Below are 15,233 nucleotides of genomic sequence, written 5' to 3'. Positions count from 1 at the left end.
TCCACATGTAACAAGTAGTAGATAGTTCTCTAAAAACTGCTTGGCATTATTTAATTTCATCAACTTTTATAACTGTGGTATTTGAGTATTGGTAATTCTAATTGGGGCATCTAGCTACTTAAGTATTCTAGTTAGTTTATTTTATAAAATATGTCACTGTCACTGTCACTGTCTTCCTGTTGTTCATCAATTTGCTCGAGAGGGCCCAGTAACATCTCCATTGTGATACTTGTTACTGTGTTTGGCATATAGAATACATCACGAGGAGCTTGCCAGGCTTTGCCCTAGCTGACAATAAATATTTCATTGTTGCTTAAATGCCTTATTCTTTCAAGTTGCCAGTGGCAAATACCTGAAAGTCATACATATTCTTTCAGTTACTACATGTTTTTTTTGTATTGATAAAGGAATGTAAATGAGCTAAATGACTTTGAAACATTACCTAATTTTTTTTCAATTTTTCCACCCACTGTTTGATTTTTTATGTTTTATCTTCCAGAGACAAATTTCTAAAAGGAAGAAAGAAAGAAAGAAAGAAAGAAAGAAAGAAAGAAAGAAAGAAAGAAAGAAAGAAAAAACTCAGTCACTTCCTTCAGAGTTGTTTACTATTTACATCAAAGGAAATCTTATTTTTCCCTTTGCTTGAAACACAATGAGTTTCTTTAAATGGAAGTTCGGAAAATTGTGGATAAGAACTGTAGCCTGAGTTAAAGATTTTCACCTATAATATCTTCATTTTGAAGATAAAGTAGGCAAACTTAAGTACACTTGCCAGAGCACAACTAAGGTTAAAATTTATAAATTATACACAAATTATGGGCTGGAACAAAAGAACAGCGGGTAAGGCATTTGCCTTGCACATGGCCAACATGGCCTACCTAGGTTCAATTTTTCTGCCCCTCTCAGAGAGCCCAGCAAGCTACCAAGAGTATCTCGCCCGCACAGCAAAGCCTGGCAAGCTACCTGTGATGTATTCAATATGCCAAAAGCAGTAACAACAAGTCTCACAATTTGTTGTGAGACGTTACTGGTGCCCACTCGAGCAAATCGATGAACAACAGGAGGACAGTATTACAGTGCTACACAAATTATAAACCAATGATAGCGGTAACCTCTTGATTTTTATTTTCTCAATGGAGCGATAGCACAGCGGATAGGGCATTTGCCTTTCATGCAGCTGACCCAAGTTCGATTCCTCCGTCCCTCTCAGAGAGCCCAGCAAGCTACCGAGAGTTTCCCGCCTGCATGGCAGAGCCTGGCAAGCTCCCTGTGGCGTATTCAATATGACAAAAACACCGCAACAACAAGTCTCACAATGGAGATGTTACTGATGCCCGCTCGAGCAAATCAATGAACAACCTGAGGGCAGTTCTACAGTTCTACAATAAGAAAGCAGAAAAATATGCATTTTCCCCATCTATAGGATCTATCTTAGTTTTTTCTGCATACCATAATTTAATCAATGTCTATAGGAGATGAAAGTCATTTGAATAACCAAAAGTTTAAAAATATAGACCTACTATTCTGCTTAGTTTTTATTTTTTGTTTGTTTCATTTTAGAAACATTAAAACATATTAGTTTTTTCAGCACAATTTTTTCTTCTGAGACTGAAATTATAACAATAATTAGATGATTTGGAGAAATCATAGTGGTGATTTGTGTAAATAAACACAAAATGCATAGTCTTTTTCTTACCTGCTATGCATACACAAGCCCCAACCGTATTGGTCCAACCCTTATGGAAAACAATATGATATTTCTCAGAAAACAAGGAATTGAGCTTTTCTATGACCCAGAAATTTCTCTTCTGCTCAACAACCCCAAGAGCGCAAAAACTTTTTTCAGAAAATACATTTGCATTCGTAAATTCATTGAAACACTACTAAAAATACCCCAAATCTGAAAAGAACACAAGTCCAAGATCCAAATGACTAGATAAAGAAAGTGTGGTACACAATGGAAGGCTGGAGCGATAGCACAGCGGGGAGAGCGTTTGCCTTGCACACGGCCGACCTGGGTTTGATTCCTAGCATCCCATATGGTCCCCCAAGCACCGCCAGAAGTAATTCCTGAACTCAGTAAAGTAAGTAAAGTAAAGGCCCTCCCGTTGATCGTCGATTTGCTCGAGCGGGCCCAGTAACATCTCCATTGGAGATTTTGTTGTTACTGTGTCTGGCATATCCAATACTCTCGGTAGCTTGCCGGGCTCTCCGAGAGGGCGGAGGAATCGAACTCGGGTCGGCCATGTTGGCCGCTTGTAAGGCGAACACCCTACCCGCTGTGCTATCGCTCCAGCCCTGAACTCAGAGCCAGGAGTAACCCCTGTGCATTGCCATTGTGACCCCCCAAAACTGAACTCCTTGGGCTGGAGCAATAGCACAGCGGTAGGGCGTTTGCCTTGCCAGCCCAGCTGAGCCGGGTTCAATCCTGCGCCCCTCTCAGAGAGCCTGGCAAGCTACCCGTGACATATTCAATATGCCAAAAACAGTAACATGTCTCACAATGGAGACGTTACTGGGCCCACTTGAGCAAATCGATGAACAACAGGTGGACAGTGCTACAATGGAGGGCACCATATTTCTACTATACAAAAACATAAAATCATCAACTTGTTGCTGTGTGGATGGATCTGGAGAATGTCATGCAGATTGAAGTGAGCAAGATGAAGAATACAGAATGATCTCTCATATGTGTGATATAAAAAAATTAAGATATTTTAAGTTGGTATTGGACAGAATATCAACTGACCAAAGGCAACAGAAACTGAGAACACTTCAGCTGAAAGCTTACCACAGGAAAGGGAAGAATGGAGGACTTGATTGAGATGAGGCACACTGGGACACTAGGAGAGGGAAATGGACACTCTGGTGGAAGGTTCTAGAATATTGAAGCCCTACCATTAACAGTATCACAAACAATGGTGCCTAAAATTTAAAAAATAACTAAAAATATACCAAACCTTGTCTTTAAAGCATGTACATCTTCAGTTCTTTATTTACACATAGTGTGTGTTCAGCAAGTATGTGCTGTGTTGAAGGGGTAAAGGATAAAATTTCATTACAGCTGGAACAAACGTTGTCCACATGATTTTTATACTTGGAAGCTTTCATGGAGCTACACAAATTATTTTAAAAATCCAGTTTGTTCTTACTTACCCTTTTCAAAGTCCTTCATCTGTTCCTGTCTTCCCTGACCACTGTCATGACAGATACATGTGCCATTAACATATGTCAATGAATAAACGAAATAAATGCATACATGTACATACATGTAATTTGAGTGTTGGTAGAGAAGTACAAATGGTAAATGTGACTAAGGATTGGCAGTTGGTCAGCTTCCAGTGTTTCCCAACTGGAAGAAAGATATATTTTTTCCACAAATTTTATTTTATTAAAGCACTGTGAGTTACAAAGTTACTCATGATTGAGTTTTTGACAGATGATATTTCATCACCAATCCCACCACCAGTGTCAACTTCCCTCCATCAACATTCCCAGGATCCCTCTCCTACACCACTAATGCCATGAGCCCAGCCTTCCATCTTGACAGGCATCTTTTATGTTTGGTTATTAAAATTTGGGTATCATGATATGTTTTGTTGATTCTTTGGTTGGATAGTTAGCTCTATTATTCCTTAACACCACCTATGCACCTGATCCTTTTGACCCCTACCCACATTCTTCTCATCTACCTCTCTTCCTCTTCCTCTTCCCCTTTATTCCTTTTATTCTCCTCTTTCCTTCTCCTATACTCTGAGGCCAAGGGTTAGGTAGGTATCTCCCTTTTAAACCATTGCATTTCCTGAATCCAGTTACACTAAGTACCACATATGATATCATTCTGTGTTCATCCTTCTTCTGGCTTAGTCATTTAATGTGATGTCTTCCAGTTCCATCCATGTTTCAGCAATTGCATGATTTCACCATTTCTTGTAGCTGTGTAGTATTCCATTGTGTGTGTGTGTGTGTGCGTATACATATGTATTGCATCTTCATGATCCACTGATATGTTGTTGGACATCTAGGTTTATTTCAAATCTTAGTTATTATATTGAGTGCTATAATAAATAATGGTGTGCATATGTGAGAATGAAGATTTAATAGGGCTAGCTTCTGTTTTTCTTTATTAAAAGGTATTTGTGTGTTTAAATTTTAAGTTTGAAATAACCTGATTTCTTTCTAACTTTTTGCAGAGTATTTTTTTTTACTCTCTCTTCTGGCCGTGATAGAGAACCATTTTCCTCTTTTTCTCTCTTTCTCTCTTTCTCTCTTCCTCTCTTTATCTATCTTTCTTTTCTCTCTTTCTCTCTTTTCTTTCTTCCTTCTTTCTTTCTTCCTTTCTTCCTTTCTTTCTTCTTTACCTCATACTGCAATGTTAAATTAAACATAGCAAATATAGCTGTATATATTTATATATATATATTTTCTTAAGAATTGTAACTTCAAAAAAGAAAAAAATTAGCAACTCTTTTTTTCAAAATCAGAAATCTGGAGTGACAGCACAGTGGTAGGGTGTTTGCCTTGCCTGTGGCTAGCCCGGCCAACCCAGATTCAATTCTTCCACCCCTCTCGGAGAGTCCGGCAAGCTATCGTAAGTATCTCACCTGCACGGCAAAGCCTGGAAAGCTACCCATGACGTATTGGATATGCCAAACACAGTAACAACAAGTCTCAAAATGGAGGTGTTACTGGGCCCGCTCGAGCAAATCGATGAATAACAGGAAGACAGTGCTACAGTGACAGTGCTATATTTCCAATATAATAGTGCTATATTTCCAATATATGTTATGTTTCCAATTTATATATATGCAAAAACTATTTTATTTATCCAAACCCCTGCAATACACATATGAACATATGTATTTTACTTAGAGAATATCATATGTGTGCATTTAACTTTATGGAGGTAATCATTGATTGTTAATCAATGTAATAGTCTTTTGGTATTGAATCATAAACTGTCATAAATTAGAGACTCATGGGGATGTTTAGTATCAATTTTTCAACAAGCTGTGGGAAATAGGTGGTCACATTTAAAAAAAAGCCTCAAAATCAAACCAGAGAGAGAGCGAAGACATTAAAGTGCTGCATTGCATGATAGCTCTATCATTCCCTAACACCACCTATGTACCTGGCATGTAGTCCTCAAAAATATTTTTGAATAAATGAATATTGCAATCATCTTGGGATAGTAAAACCACACTTACATCTTCTTGTCAACTTTACACATCCTATATAATCCCCCAAATCCCACCAGGAGTTAATTTGTGAGCACAGACCCAGGAGTAAATTCTCTGCACTGCTGAATATAACTCCGTATATTCTTAATAGATCCTATTCCATCACTAAGAGTGACCAATGAATTAAATAGACAGTGTAACTTTTATATATTTTTGTATTTTTAAGTCACATTGGCTATACTCATGGCTTACTCCTGACTCTGCACTCAGGAATCACTCCTGGTAGGCATGGGGGACCATATGAGGCACCAGAGATCCAACCCAAGTTGAACACACATGTGATCTACTGTATTATTGCTTCAGCCCCTTAAGTTTATAACTGTAATTAAACCAATAAAATTTGTTTTCAAAAGAGAATCAAAACACACAGAAGTCCCATCTGACTTACAATGACCTGAATCAAATAATCAGTTACCATATTATTTGATTTTTAAACACAAAACATTTTTTTAAACACAAAACATTTTATGACTCTCAAATGGTTGGACTAAATTCTATTACAATTGAGATTGAAGTATTTTAGAATAAAAACATACATGTATATGGCAATCTTAGGAAAATAAAATGTTACCCACAAGATCCTCACAGGTTTTCATAGTTTGCAGAGAAGCAACGGTGTTCTGGTTCAAACAGAATTTCTTAAAGGGGAGCCTTATGTTTTCTTGTCAACAAATTCCTTAACACTTACTAAATTTATAGGTTCAAGCCCCCTGTTTTCCCATATAAGAGAACAGATAATAAAATCCACCTCTTCCTTTTCCCTCTTTAGGTCCATTAGAACTACAGAAAATAAGGAAAGCACAAGACAGAAATAGGAGTTTTATTACACTGTCTAATAGACCTTGAAAATATTCACTTTTGTGGGCAGAAGAAATAATACAGCAGACAGAGTGCCTGCCTTGCACACCTAGGTTTGATCCCTAACATCCTATATGATCCCCCAAACTCAACCAGGAGTTGGTCCCTGAGCACAGACCGAGGAGTAAGTTCTGTGCACTGCTGAGTATAGATAGCCCTGTATGTCCCTGCAACCCCACCCAAAAACAGAGGAAAAAGAAGAAAAGAAAATATATACTTTATGTAGAGTTGGCAAGAAGATATAAGTGTGATTTTACTACCACAAGAAGATTACAATATTCATTCATTCAAAAAATATTTTTGAGGACTACATACCAGTCAGAGCCATCAGCCTTGGAACTATGATAAAAAAATAAGGCAAAGATGCTACCCTTTCAGATTTTACAAGCTAACGAACAAGATATACAAGAAAGAAAGAAATAACATGTAAGAGAGTTACATAAGAGTTTCCTAAGTAACATAAAACTAACATAATCACAAAAATTACTTTATAAATGGATTCATAAAGACCTTAGTTCTCTGAAGGAAATGGATGCTGTGATATAAAATAACCAAAGGCAACTGCTTAAGATAATGATTGTGCTAAGCATAAAAATATTCTCTGTAAATATTATATAGATTCAAGTAGTTGTGTTTTGTCCTGTAAATATGGGACTGAAATTTTAATGAGAAATTTCTAGTAAAAAAATATAACTTCATAAGGAGAATTCATTACTGAGAAAAAATACACTTTTTACCATTATGGAAGTTTTGTTTCTCGAGATTTTTCTCACCTCCAATTGCATAAATAACACATATTCCTTTTTACATTTAAGTTTCTGAAGTATCTTGTACTTTGTTGGAAATCTCTGAAAATTACTAAATTTTTATTCAGCTCCTACAGAGTCATTATAAACCCACTCTGTGAAAAAGTAACAAGTAGAAGGATTTGTGAAAAAAAGAAAAACAAATTTTGTCACTCATGAAATATGCCCAGATCCAACCTTCACTAACCCCATTGTGTAAAACATTCAGAATATTATTGAGAGAAAGCTTACAAGTGTAAATATACTTATTCTCAATGAAATCAACACCATCCGACTGATTTGTAACTATTCCCTTAATGCTGCTATAAACTTTATTGCAGTGAAAACAGGGGTTCTACAGATTGCTTTCCTCTTCCTCAGGATGTGTTTGACCTCTGTGGCACTGCCACTATAAATCTCATGGCCCAACAACCCCTTGTCTGCAAGTGATTTCAAGCACTATCATAAAAATGAAACAGACAGACTTAATTTGAGTTCCAGACTTGAGGAAACTCAACTAAAATATTAGCATAATTTCACTGAGGATAGAGGAAATTGTTAAAATATGTGTATTAGCGAGTGTCTGCAATTCGATCCATCTTTTTTTTTCTGGCTCTTGGGTGCCACCCAGTGATTAACTTAGCCCTCTTTTTCTGAAGGGGTTGATGGTGGGGAAACCAGAGGCTCAGAAGCTCTAAATTAAATTGAATTTAAAAAATAAGACTTTGCTTGGAGAACTTTGTCCCATCCACAAAAACTTGACCATTGGTGAGTTTCTCCTAGACATTGCCGATGACCCATGCTGTGAAAAGGAAAATCAACTCTTTTGAACAAACTGGATCCACAATTACCTTGGGGAAGAGAAGCAAGGAAGCAACCAGCCTCCTCTAACCTTTCCATTGTCTGCTCTTTTCCTGCTTTTCAACACTTCTATCTCTAGTCTAAAACAGAGCTTGAAACAGTTCTGCTTTTCACTAACGCTATCTACTGGGTGATTATTTTCACTTCAAAATAATGAGACTGGAACTTGTTCTTTTAATTCACAGGAGGTGGGTCTCAAGTGCTCCCCTTAGCCTTCCACTCCACAAGTCAGCACCCATCTAGTGTTGCTGCAATTTTTTAAATGTGGTCTTTCCCCTATAAATTTTTTTGTGGGGGGGATTTTTTGTTTTTTGTTTGTTTGTTTGTTTTCTTTTTGGGTCACACCCGACGATTCACAGGGGCTACTCCTGGCTCATGGTTTCAGGAATTACCCTGGTGGTGCTCAGGGAACCAAATGGGATGCTTGGAATAGAACCTGAGTTGGCCATGTGCAAGGCAAATGCCCTCCCCACTGTGCTATTCCTCCAGCCCCTCATATATCAATTTTATTTGTGATGCACATAATATTTCTATCAAGGATTTTGTGTTTTTGTGGTGAAGCAATCTGTACTCAGTTTAATAGGTCTATTTTTTTCTTCTAGAAAAGCATAGAGAGCTTATAAATAATACTTTGTACATATTTGTTCTTTTGCCTTGCACGCCACCGACCCGGGTTTGATTCCTCTGCCCCTCTCAGAGAGCCCTGCAAGCTACCAAGAGTATTCCATTCCACCATGGAAATACAGATTGCTTCACCTTCACAAAAACACAAAATCCTTGATAGAAATATTATGTACATCACAAATAAAATTGATAGATGAGGGACTGGAGGGATAGCACAGCGGGGAGGGTGTTTGCCTTGCACCTGGCCAACCCAGGTTCTATTCCAAGCATCCCATATGGTTCTCCGAGCACCACCAGGGTAATTCCTGAGAATTCCCGAGCACCATTCCACCCATTCCACTGCAAAGCCTGGCAAGCTACCTGTGACATATTTGATGTGCCAAAGACCACAACAAGTCTTACAATGGAGATGTTACTGGTGCTTGCTCCAGCCAATCAATGAACAACGAGAGGACAGTGACAGAGAGTGACATATTTGTTGTTCTACATGTTACATGGAATGATAATTTTATTTCTACTATCTATGGCATGCAATATCATCATCATTATTATCATCATCATCATCATCATATTATTATTATTATTATTATTATTATCATCATCATCATTTGTCTGGTCTCTCCTGCATTAACTCCTTAAAGCTCTACCCAGGCCAGGCTGGAAGTGGCAGGAGAAGCTACACAGACAAAGGAACAGTCCGATGCATTCCTCAAGTCATTATGTTTTCTCCTAAAGTGCTTTCATTGTGATTTCTGAGGAGAGGATAAACATATAGTTGATAAGGAAATAGTACAGCTCTGCTCTAAAAGATGATAGAGGTGAGAGGGAGAAAGGAACCTAATAAGAGTGGGAAAAGGCAAAGACACGAGCCTTCAGGCTCCATATGCTTCTCTGCACCATCATACTTTGCACCATCACACTCTGCACCATCACACTCTCCTCAGAATTTCCTCCCCCACCCCGCTCTCAGCCCGGGTGTCCTTTTGATCTGCCCTGGATCTGTAATATGCATAAATAAAGAAAAGGGATGGCGGTTTGAGTGTTGATAGTGACATGGCAGCAGTTGATAACCTGAGGCAGATGAGGAGAGTAAGATTCATCTACAAAAAGTTGGAATCACCAAGTTGACCATGAGGTGGTAAAGGTAAAAGGTAAAGGCCCTCCCGTTGATCGTCGATTTGCTCGAGCGGGCCCAGTAACGTCTCCATTGGAGACTTTGTTGTTACTGTGTCTGGCATATCGAATACTCTCGGTAGCTTGCCGGGCTCTCCGAGAGGGGCGGAGGAATCGAACTCGGGTCGGCCATGTTGGCCGCTTGTAAGGCGAACGCCCTACCCACTGTGCTATCGCTCCACCCATGAGGTGAAGATGTGGCAAATCTGCGGGTTCGAAAAATAATCCAGGGGATAACCTGTGCATGCAATTGATCCTTGCTTAATCCCTTGTACACCACATATAAAGCATTGCAGAAATGATCCTTGAACACAGAACCAGGAGTAAGCATTCCTATGTGTATCACAAAACAAAAAGAAAAAAAAAACAAAGGGGGCGGGGAGGCAAGTTGGGGAGGGGAACCATACTAAAACACTCTTACATGATCCATCTTCACAAAAAATGCTGTTTGCCAAAAATAAGTAAACTGGAGATTACACCTTGATATTTGTCCAAAAGACAGATGGGTGATACCCCTTCTAGATTCTTATTTCTCTTGGTGGTATCAAGTTAGGAAGAAGATTAAATGTTTTGTTTTATGAAATCATATTCTTTGACCAATTTTACCATTTATGTGTGCTGACACATACTAGACACTGAGACTATGTTAGTTAAAACTTAAAATCTCCAAATAAATATTATTTTATTACTATTATTTTCTTCCATCTCTTCTTTTATATATTTGTATAAATTAAGGCATAGCAAAATAAGTATTTTCTCAAGCTTATGCTGTTTATGAATAGCAAGTAGATCAATTTTCTACAATTTTATCCAGAGCCTTAAGGAGCTCTTTATTTGTTATGATACCTGAAACCATAAACTTTTATAAAATTGCAAGAAGAAAATGATTTGTCTCAATATGAATTAAACAAACCAACCTAGTCTCAACACAAATTAATAAATATTAGATAAGCTAATTTCCATTTTTAAACACTGTTCTAGCAGTGTTGTTTTTGGAAATGCGTTCTGACTTTGTATTGACTTACAAATATAATTTTGAAACATGACCAGTTGGTAATTTGGGTATTAACTACACACATAATTTACTGGGAAAACCTACCAAAATTGTTACTTACCACAAAATCTGATATTTTAAATCTGTAATTTCTTAGTCCCATTCCAGCCCTGTTTATTTATATAAACATTCATGAAGACTAATTCTTTTACTTCATAACTCCTGGCAGTCAAGATTTACTTAACTAGAAGGTTTGGATTCATCTAATCTTAAATGAATACTTCATGTAACCTCTGGATTTCTGTACTTTAAAGCATGGAAAAAATAAGCTTACTTATGAGGGTTTTTTTTTTTGCCTAGGTATTCTAGCTTCTCAAAGACTACAGTGACTATTCTATTTTGCATAGACTTCATTCTGATACAGCCACTTTAGATGATTATTCCCAAAATCCTTCCCCAAAAACAATTATATGAATTTATCAAATAAAATTATTTAATATTATATCACTGGATTAAAAAATAATTAGTTGGATTACAATAGAATTATCACTTACACCTAAAAATAAATGATAAAATCATCAATTTACTGGCTGGTCATGAACAGTAGCTTTCTGAAATGAGGTAGATTTAATTCCTATCATTTAAACAGATGATTTCTTTTTCCTGCAGTTATGGGAGGAAAAATTATTTCAGTCTAAAATCTTTAGCAGGTTATCCTACTAAGATGTCATATATTATGCGATTTCAGTTGTTTTGTTTTCTATTTGGGGGTCATAACCCAGTAGTGCTCAGGGTTTATTTTTGATTCTGTGCTGAGGTATCCCTTCTGGTGGGACTTGGGGGACCATAGTGGAGTGCTGGAGACCAAACCCTGGTTGACAACATGTAAGGTAAGTTGCCCTATCCAGTGTGTGATTCCTCCACTTCTTTATTTTATGCAATGTAAATAAAATGTTGTGACTAAAGTTTGTACTGTTAATCTAAGCTCCTGGGCTGCGCTGCAAAAGGAACTGTAAAGCAGATAGTGAACACTGTAGTTGGGGTTGAAATTATAAGTCTAAATGCCAATGTCTGAATGCCCATCTGAGCTCTGAATGCATATCCCATTCTCTGGATCAAGGAAGGCCACAAATTAGCTCTCTTCAGAGATAATCATATTTAAAGGGCCCAATAATTTTTTTAAGGGCCCAATCATTTGTTGCAAGGAAGTTCTGGAAATATAAATTTAATTATCAGCAAGTAATTCCAATTTTAATAATTCTGGAATTAGACAAATGGCAAGTTGTACTAATGCACAATGTCTATAAAATAGCAAACTTTACAGTTTTGTTTTGTTTTGTTTTTTGATTACTGGGCTGGAGCAATAGCACAGCAGCAGGGCGTTAGCCTTGTGCGCTGCCAGCCCGGCCGAGCCGGGTTCAATTCCTCCGCCCCTCTCAGAGAGCCCAGCAAGCTACCGAGAGTATCTCACCCACACGGCAAAGCCTGGCAAGCTACCCAAGACGTATTCGATATGCCAAACACAGTAACAAGTCTCACAATGGAGACGTTACTGGGCCCACTCAAGCAAATCAATGAACAACGGGAGGACAATTGTGTATTAAAAGCAGTAAAAGGTTCCATGACACCAAATGAACCATTCCTGAGTTTTCCCCACTATAAAGTTTAACAGCTCCAACTTCTTCAGTGTTTATCAAAATACAAAAGAAAAAAGTAGAGGTCGTTGTTTTTGATGGCAAATCTGACCTTTGCAGGCTGATGGAGGGAAAGTACTTGTAGCGGGTGCTCCAAGGGGTGTGACTCCAGGGTGACCAGTCCTGCCTGCCTGCCCACACTCCTGCTGGTGAGACCCAGCCAGCCCAGAGTGAGCATGGGGATGACAGGGCTTTCCAGCCACGCTGACCCAAAGGAAGGTCCAGGTCCCTGCGAGAGGTCCAAGAGCAGCTGGCCGCAGCTCCCCAGCCCACCTCCTGGATGGCCAGTTAAGCACGAACACAAGCACAAACGCTATGGACACGGGATGACTCAACAGAAAATCACAGGGACCCTATTGTGAGCATGCAGAATGGATAGACTCACGTTCCCAACAGAAAACAGGACCACACTCAGTCAGGCCTTTACTGAAGAATCTACACTAGGCACATTTCTCCTTTCTGTGTTCAAGTGTTCTCCTTACCTTGTATTTTAATTTTAGTTTTTAAAAAATACACTGAGTTTGGGTTAAAAACCAACCTCAAAATGGATCTTAACACAGATTTGAAGCCCAGAGGAGGTGCACTGAGCCTGTCAGACACAGCAACTCCTGGAGGTCACACGTGCCTAAAATCCCTTCTCAGTACTGACAGTGTGTTGATTCTCTTTTTACAATTAAAAAAAAAAAAATGCTGAGTAATACTGCATAGGAGTAGCAGAAACTGCCTCATTGGAAACAAAAACTACTTACATTAAATAAAAACCCGGTTGCAGGCTGCGTCTGCACATTTACAGCATGGTGAAGGACACTGTGACCAACCATGGAGACAGCTTCTGGCACTCACACCACAGGGCGGACGTTTGCCACATGAGAGAAAAGCAAGGGCGGAGAGGGGGTGAAAGGAAAGAGCGCAGTGCTGGCTCACTTCTATTTCCGGAGCTGATTGGACAGTCAGTCCTGTCCCTCATAGAGCCCATCCCCACTGGTGGCACAGGTGGCCTGAATGTACCAGTTCCTGTGGCTCAGGGAGTGCAGGCCCAGCTTGTCCGTGACCTCAGCCACATTCATGGCATTGGGGAGGTCCTACTTGTTAACAAACACGAGCAGGACTGCATCCCTGAGTTCATCTTCAGCCAACATTCTCATGAGCTCTTTACGGGCCTTGTTCACACGCTTTCTGTCATTACTGTCAACCACAAAGACCAGGCCTTGTGTGTTCTGGAAGTAGTGGCACCACAGAGGACGATCTTGCCCTGGCCACCCACATCCCACACGATGTTCCTGTACTCCACAGTTTCCACATTGAAGCCTATACTAGGAATGGTGGTCACAATATCACCCAGCTTCAGCTTATACAGGATGGTAGTCTTCCCTGCAGCATCCAGGCCCACCATGAGAATGCGCATTTCTCTTTTGCCAAAAAGGCCTTTGAAGAGGTTGGCAAAGATATTTCCCCATACTCGTGGATTGGTGGGAGGAACACTGGCCAGAAAAAAACCTCACCTTGGGCGGCCGCGGCACTGCTGCTGCTCCAAGCCAGGCGTTGGTTTCACTCCCACCTACACTGTTTTAAAGAGAATTATTACCTTCTTTGTGTCTTTCCTAAGACAATATCTAAATCTCTATTTTTTCCTTCCTTCCATTCTCTACTCCCATATGTTTCATTCTTCTTCATACCACTCATTACTACTGGATCCACTATTTATATATTTGTTATTTGTTTTCTCGTAGCTTCCACCAGTAAAAATGTAAGCTCCTCTGATCACTTAATTAATGACCCTTCAGTAATTGACAAGTGAATTAACTTTTGGAGGATACCAATTTATCTCTCCATAAAATCTTACTTGTCAAGACTAGAAAAGTTTTGTCCTTACATTTAGCAGTTGTTTTGTGTATGTTTCTTACACTGGAAGAGAGAGAGAGAGAGAGAGAGAGAGAGAGAGAGAGAGAGAGAGAGAGAGAGAGAACCTCTGCTTCTTAGCAACTTCCAATCTTCCTTTAATAAGAGGTTTATATTCACCAGATAGTAAATGAATGTTTGGAATACTGATTATTAACACCACAGTTATATTCTATCGTATTTCATAGATAGATAAGTAGCTTGTTTGTTTCAGCCATTAATGAGTTCAGCAAACACTTAACCCCTAAATATGTGAGATATGCCTGGACCTCTGTGAAGATTGCTGGGATCTTATGGTCCCGGAACCTGCTTTTGTTCTCAACTTAAAATGCTCCTGAGATCAGACTGCTTCTCCAGAGAAGGATCACCTTAATATTTCAGAGCTTCTGGTTGGCAAGAAAATTGTGCTCTTTTTTCAGTGTGAACCTCCCTTCTTTCTTAAGCAACTTTAGATGGAAACCCTTACTTCCTAAGAGAAAAATCAGAGCAAAGCACTTGATTTCAACTATAGCAGCAGATTTCATTTGTAATAGCAGAAATAAGGTGTAGTCTCATAGTTCTTAGCAGAAGTTCTTGTTTGAAGCAAACAAAAAAAAACCAAAAAGATGAAGAATCAATCACCAAAACATGTTCTTTTCTTGAACACATAGGCAACCATTAATTTGTATTGGGTTTATGTAAGTATCTCTATGTATATTTCTGCAAAATAGCTATTAGAGTGGGGGGCAGGATTCATCTAAAGAGAGAAACAGCATCAATCTTCCTTATAATAATTCTCATAATTTTTTTGAATCAGTGGTACTCTCTAGGTTGTTTGCTTCCCCAAAATTGAGGTCTAATAATGACAAAATGGAGAAGTTTCTGTGAAATTTCTAAATTCCAATTGATTATTGTCAAAAACAAAGATTCCTCAAAATCTGTCATGAATAACTGGCACCTATTTCATTTTACCATGTTAATTCTGAGATGGGAGAAATACCTTAAATCACTGTAGCTGATTTGTCAGAATTACAAACTCATTTGGCAAAACTAATATGGAATATTGGCTCAGATTTTTTAATTAACTGTCCTGGGAAAGAATAAGCCTTTGACAAAGTAATGATGC

The 15,233-nt window shown here is 38.7% G+C and overlaps 1 pseudogene; it reads right to left on the bottom strand.

The window, feature by feature from the left end:
• Window positions 1–13,155: 13,155 nt before the first annotated feature.
• LOC130022005 (ADP-ribosylation factor 1-like) lies at window positions 13,156–13,912 on the bottom strand (annotated as a pseudogene).
• Window positions 13,913–15,233: the final 1,321 nt, after the last annotated feature.

This window comes from Sorex fumeus, unplaced genomic scaffold (genome assembly GCF_029834395.1).
Source record: "Sorex fumeus unplaced genomic scaffold, SorFum_2.1 ptg000002l, whole genome shotgun sequence".
Lineage (NCBI taxonomy): Eukaryota > Metazoa > Chordata > Mammalia > Eulipotyphla > Soricidae > Sorex > Sorex fumeus.
This window is presented reverse-complemented; position numbering and strand designations above follow the sequence as displayed.